Below are 6,883 nucleotides of genomic sequence, written 5' to 3' on the forward strand. Positions count from 1 at the left end.
CAATTTCACTATGTAGGAAACTGGTCCCTTAGTGTTGGCAACTGTACCAAACAACCACTCAGGCCCTGTTGAGAAATTACATATATATACTAAAACATTAGAAAAGTTCGAGGCTTGCTCTTCTTGTCATGCTACACCTTCTGGGCAAGCTGTTTACTTGTGACCTTGCTTGCCAGGTTAGGTCCTAGTAATGGAAGATATTCCAGTTGTTGAGCGACGTGTCGGACAGTACTTAAACAAAAATCTAGATACACAGGTTGACAGAGATTCTTGAGGATCTGTTCGCTTCATGGCTTTTTTAAAAATCTGCACAGCTCTCTCTGCTGGGTCAACAATAGCAACAGCTGATTCTCCTGGGAAGCAGTACTGGGGCTTGACTGGGGCTATTGTTAAATCCTGGATATGTCCTTTCCTCTTATTCTAGGGGTTAGATTGACTGAATAAAATTTTTGTGCTTCATCAAAACCCCTCAGTAGGGATGAGGCAAGGTATAGCCTGGATCAGTGTCTGCAAATCAGTCCCCAGTTGATTGATTGATCGGTCAGTGTTCGCATTATGATTACTCCCAGCAGTGGGGCTTGCAATTGGTATGTGCGCATCAGCTAGGTCTTATTTCACATGGCCAAATGGCCAATCTTCCTGCCTTACGAAACATAATCTGTAAAATATTGCCGGAAGACTGACACCCATCTACATTGAACAAATTACCACATAATAGTGAAGCCCTTTGTACTGTCTGATGATGAATCAGTGGCCACTGACCTGTTAACCAGGTTTTCTTTACTGAATGCTTTGGCCTCCATCAACATAAACTTTCTAATTTTCTGCAAATGGTTCTTTCTTTGAGCTTGTGACATTGATGACCACTTAACAAGAGGTACCTCTAAGCGAAAATACTCATTATCAAACCTGTACTCTCCAACACCTATTACAGCTTTCTCTATTTCATTTTCTTGCTCCTCTACCAGCTCTTAGGTTAACTTACAAAAATCTGGCCATTCACATGATTTATAATTTGTTTTGCATTTAATTATGCGATTGGTACTCTCCACATCATTTGTATAAAAAGAGTCTGGAGGATGTCCCATACCAGAAGTTTCTCACATAGACTTGAGCATCAATGGCTCCACCACTGAAAGCTTGGTCTCCAAGAAGCACTCATAAAAACCTGGCGCTTGTGTTTCCCATTGATCTTGTAGGGAAAGAATCATATTTTGTAGTTCTTATATCCACTAAGCCAACTTTTCCTTTCAAAGAATATCTTGAAGTACATCTATGCATACATTGTTGGATACATTCAACTGCTGTAGCTTAGATTTACAATTATCACGAAAATCTAAGAAACATCTAAGATGTGTTGCAAAAGGAAACTGGACAGAAAATGTATTGTACAAGGACTCTTCTCCATCTGTTCCAGTTGTTCAATCAAAGAATTTAATGAAACCAAACTAGATACAAAAAAATGATAACTACTAAAAAGCTTCCTTTAATGTACCATCATAGGACCTAGCATTACGGGATTTTTTCCAGTTCTTCTGTTCTTCAACAACAGATTTTGATAACTTATCACGGTGACACTAAAATCCCCCAAGTCTAATGTACGTAGGGTCCACACTGATTGGACAAAAATTGACTGAATCAGTACAAAATCGCTGCATATCATACAGTTGTGCATTTGTACACAAGACGGACATTGGTTCTGGAGCTGATGTCACAATGCGAACAAAAGGATTAGCATCTTTCCCTTGGCTCTCTTTGCATATTACCATTACATTGAGCAGTGCATCATTGTCAGATGATTTGCTGTTCATGTTGTATACTTGACTGTTTATTATTACATGGAATATCTCCAACAGCATTAAGCTTTTGAATGCCCCCCTTTTCTTTTGTAATGGTAATAACTATTTCTTTTGGAGAATTCTTCTTGCATGATTCCTTCAACTTCACAAAGTACTTGGTGTGGTACGTATAAATGGCACGATCAACTTAGAATTTCCATGTGGCTCAGAAACAATGGTGTGAGGTTTTCCTATAAATGAATACTATACAAATGCTCTAATAAGTTGGTCTCCAGATGAGTCTGAAAATAAAAAGTACATATAAAATATTTATATACCATAGAATTGGCCTGATGTATGTATGCTCAAACCTGAGGGCATGGGCATAATTTATTATATTAAGATATTAATACAAAAATTCCTATTCAATTAGATTTTCTACTACAATGCTTCCTGACCACTATCTTAACATATAGAAGTTTTAATGGGCAGCATTATTGCAGGTGTGCACTGCTTTAAAGGATCCCTACTGATATAAATCAGATTTTACTGTATAATTCAGCAATTGAACTCCAAAAGTCTCCCGAGGTGGCATGTTTATAATAGTGTCTAACAAGGAAATATATTCCATCAACTTGGATTGATCCAGTATCCACCTGTGATACAACCACCTTCTACTTCACAATTTGAACACCTCTTTCCATTGCAAATCCAAGAACCAAGACGGTCAGCATGTATATCTTCAGGCTTATCCAGATGGCTTAAATCAACAACAAATACCATGTCTTCACAATAGAGATGCAACAGTATATTGATATATTGCGTATCGTATCATTTTAAGACAATATCGCTGTATCAATACAAAGTCAAGCCATATTGATATATCGCGTATCGTGATATATCGACATATAGTGGCTTGTTAACATGGCTGATAATCATATTATTGAACATTGTGGTTAAACTGAGTAGTATACGCAATGCTTCTCAAAGAAAAATTAGCTCACTTATTTCTCTTAAAAACATTAAAAAACAACATAAACCATTGCTTAGACTCCACTTTGTATCGTGCAATATATCGCTGTATCATGATACACCAGAGGCAATATATCGATACGTCTATACTCTGTATCGTTGAATCTCTACTTCACAATAAAATTATCGCCATATAAATTGCGATGATATGATTTAACAGTGAAAAGCTTAAAGATTAGTGTGAAATAACTACGGAATTTTGTAATTTGCATCATAGTATGTAATCAAAAACTATACTAAAATGTTGTTTACTGCTATTTTACATGCTGTAAAAACACTTGTATATACTTCCAAGTTCTTTGCTATTATATACTAATTGTGACTGAAGTTTGGAAACCATCCTTTTGGGCACATGCAATTTAAAATTTCAGCTATCTCATTTTTTGTACATTTGAATAAAGTAAATACTCAACCTTTTGCTGTGAAGTTTCACACCCAAAGCTTTTCCTGCCAGGAGATATGGATGATTTTATCTGACCATGTAGTGATTTTACAATGTGTGAGATGCAAGGTGATGGAATGGTTATTTAGACAATGATATACATGTTATTAAATTGAAGAAAAGGACCAAGAACACTTGATTTAACTATCAGAAGTCTCTTTATATAATATTATCTAGTAGTTGTAACATGGGCACGAGTGTGTATACTTCAGGCAAATCACAACTGCCCATGTTACAATAATATATGGGTCATTCCATGTCAAATCAACAAGGAATTTAGGGTCACCTCTCGGATTTTGACGAAACTTGGTGTGTTTGTAGTACCTATGGTGCTTATCACTCATGCAAATTTTTAGCTCCATACATTCCATAGTTTCTGATTTATGACCACAAATATTTTGAATATTTCATGAAAATTTGGTCCATCTCTAGTTACAAAATCAACTGCAACTTTGTACTGTGTACATATTTTTAAACACACTTTTCAGTGATGGAAGACTGTTGATTGACCTTTCCAGTGATCCCTAAATTATGGGATATCTACTTAATTATGGTTCAAAAGTACTTCATTGAAAACTTTAATCCTTTATATTTTGAAAAATGCTGCTTGAAATTTTTCGAATTCTTTTGTGAATAATGATTGGGTCATAGTCTATGTTTGATAAAATTTTTGTGGTGGGACCACAATGGGCTCAAGAGATATAATGAATTATGTTGTGGTATGCGGTGGAATTTGCAGTCTATTATTGCTGTATTGGAGTGTACACCTCCAATAACCACTTACAACAAGGCCATGCCAAGTTCGTCTTACAGAGTGAAGGTGTCTAGGTGCATTGCAACCTGTATTAATGACCACCTGTATTGAAAGACCATCTATAAGCTGTAGCTAATTTATACTTTAATTGGATATTAATGTTTTGCACCAAAGCATCAACCCTTTCTAGCAAATCCAAAAATGGTCCTTATTAGACAGGTTGATTATAAATGAGATTATCATGCGTCCATAAACACATTAATGTTGTACCATCTCTTCAGTTATACCTTATTTATTAAGTAAAATCTCGCCGTAGTGCACTCACATACATATCCCCACTCTACACTATTCAAGTTACGTACATGGCTGCATAGGTACAATAGACCTCCTCAAAAAGGATACCTGGGCACCTTAATAGCCTCATGATCTTACTTTATAATTGTACGTACATTTTGTGCCCAAGACAAGTGTGTGGTTTCTCAAAAATGAACACTTTATCAATGGTCCAGGGAATAGAATAGTTACACTATATACAGTAGATGCATTACTTGTACCAAGAGTTTTTATATTATTAACACTTGCTTGCACCTCAATGTGTGATTTATAGTACTGTAATTACTAAAATGGTTTTTCAAAGTATTTTGGGTTGACGCTTTGAAGATCAGTACAGGCAAATGTTAAGTATGTGGTCAGCATGTCCTATGTGAGTATGTGCATGAGTTTATGACTTGATCTTCAGTGGTCATGAATGTAAAGTAATGTAGTAATTAATTTCACATATTGAGGTACAATTAATGCATGTATGGTAAAACCCCTCCATTGCTAGGAACATAATAAAGTGCTCATATTACAGAAGCCACAGAAGTATCTTGGTCTAAATGTATGTGCACCACTAGAGTGGGAGTACAGTGTATAAACAGGTGTCCTGGTTATCAAGATATCCAGGTATCCCTTCTGAGGAGTTCTGTTGTATGTATCTATGTAGCCACATACGCAACTTAAATATGGCTAAGTCCACTACAGTGGTATTCAACTTAATAAAGAAGGTATTTGTGAAGAGATAGTACATTTACATGATGTTCATGGACACATGGTGGTCAGATCTGTAATTTATAGTCAACCTGTCTAATAAGGACCATTTTTGGATTTGCTAGAAAGGGTTGATGCTTTGGTGCTATACATTAATGAAGTATAACTTAACTGCAGCACATAGATGGTCTTTCAATACAGGTGGTCATTAATACAGATTGCAATGCACCTAGACACCTTCACTCTGTAAGACAAACTTGGCATGGCCTTGTTGCGAGTGGTTATTGGAGGTGTACACTCCAATACAGCAATAATAGACGGCAAATTCCACCGCATACCACAACATAATTCATTATATCTCTTGAGCCCATTGTGGTCCCACCACAAAAATTTTATCAAACATAGACTATGACCCAATCATTATTCACAAAAGAATTCGAAAAATTTCAAGCAGCATTTTTCAAAATATAAAGGATTAAAGTTTTCAATGAAGTACTTTTGAACCATAATTAAGTAGATATCCCATAATTTAGGGATCACTGGAAAGGTCAATCAACAGTCTTCCATCACTGAAAATTGTGTTTACAAATATTTACACAGTGCAAGGTTGCAATTGATTTTGTAACAAGAGATGGACCAAATTTTCATGAAATATTCAAAATATTTGTGGTCATAAATCAGAAACTATGGAATGTATGGAGCTAAAAATTTGCATGAGTGATAAGCACCATAGGTACTACAAACACACCAAGTTTCGTCAAAATCCGAGAGGTGACCCTAAATTCCTTGTTGATTTGACACGGAATGACCCATATTCCACTTGGGTGACTCACCTGCAAGCGTACATGGAAAATGTAGGAATGCTTTGCGAGTGTATTTATATGGGACCATGTGACTTTCGATTGTGGGTAGGGTAACGTCGTAAGGGCAACGACAAGGCGCTGCTGAGAGGCGAACGTAAGTGTACCATCACGAGCATGCAGATCGCTTCGATTGTGGGTACGCAATTAAACACAGGAAGCCCAAATGCGAGCTGAACAGCTCACAATGAAGCTTAAGTGCACTATAAAGTACCTATGATCTATGCCTTGGCTCACTTTACAAAAACTAAAACCCACTATCGATCCTGTGAAGTGTTGCTATATTAAAGGAGAGGAGATCACACAGTTTCATTAAAGAAATCAAATGATTTCTGAGAATGCTTGGAATGAGAATAGGAGGTAGTATATACAAGTTATATCACTCCTAGGAGGAATATAACTTGTATATACTACCTCCTATTCTCGTTACTGCATTCCTGAGCACTGCTAGCAGTGCTATTATACCACTTATACACCTTCTCTTCCCTTTGAAGTGAGGTGTGAAAGTGGTATATATTGTAGATGGTAGGAATGGAATTATTTGTGAACAAAGTGATTTGTCGCCATTTGTCACACACTTAATCACTCCCAGAACTCAATGCACTACTACAAAAAGTTAGTTTGTAATATTATAATAGACAGTAAATTGACCATATCTGGCAGATATCAAAACACAAGACAGATAAACACCCAGTGCCTAATTAACCAATGTGCCAAAAAGGATGGTTTTCCAAGGTCAAAATTCATCAATTATGAACAAAAATATAACACTGTCCAGTCATGTATTGTGAAAATGACATGAATTTATTCTGATAAATTGTGATAATATTATATTTTAAAACTGTGGCATCACTGATCAATGTGTGAAACAGAATGATTTATTATTGGACAACAGCTTCACTAGCTTGCAATATTTTTGGACACACTAACAAAAAAAAGATGTTTCATCGTAACCTTCATAAATTATACACAACACATCAGTAGCTAG

Source organism: Dysidea avara, chromosome 4 (genome assembly GCF_963678975.1).
Source record: "Dysidea avara chromosome 4, odDysAvar1.4, whole genome shotgun sequence".
NCBI lineage: Eukaryota > Metazoa > Porifera > Demospongiae > Dictyoceratida > Dysideidae > Dysidea > Dysidea avara.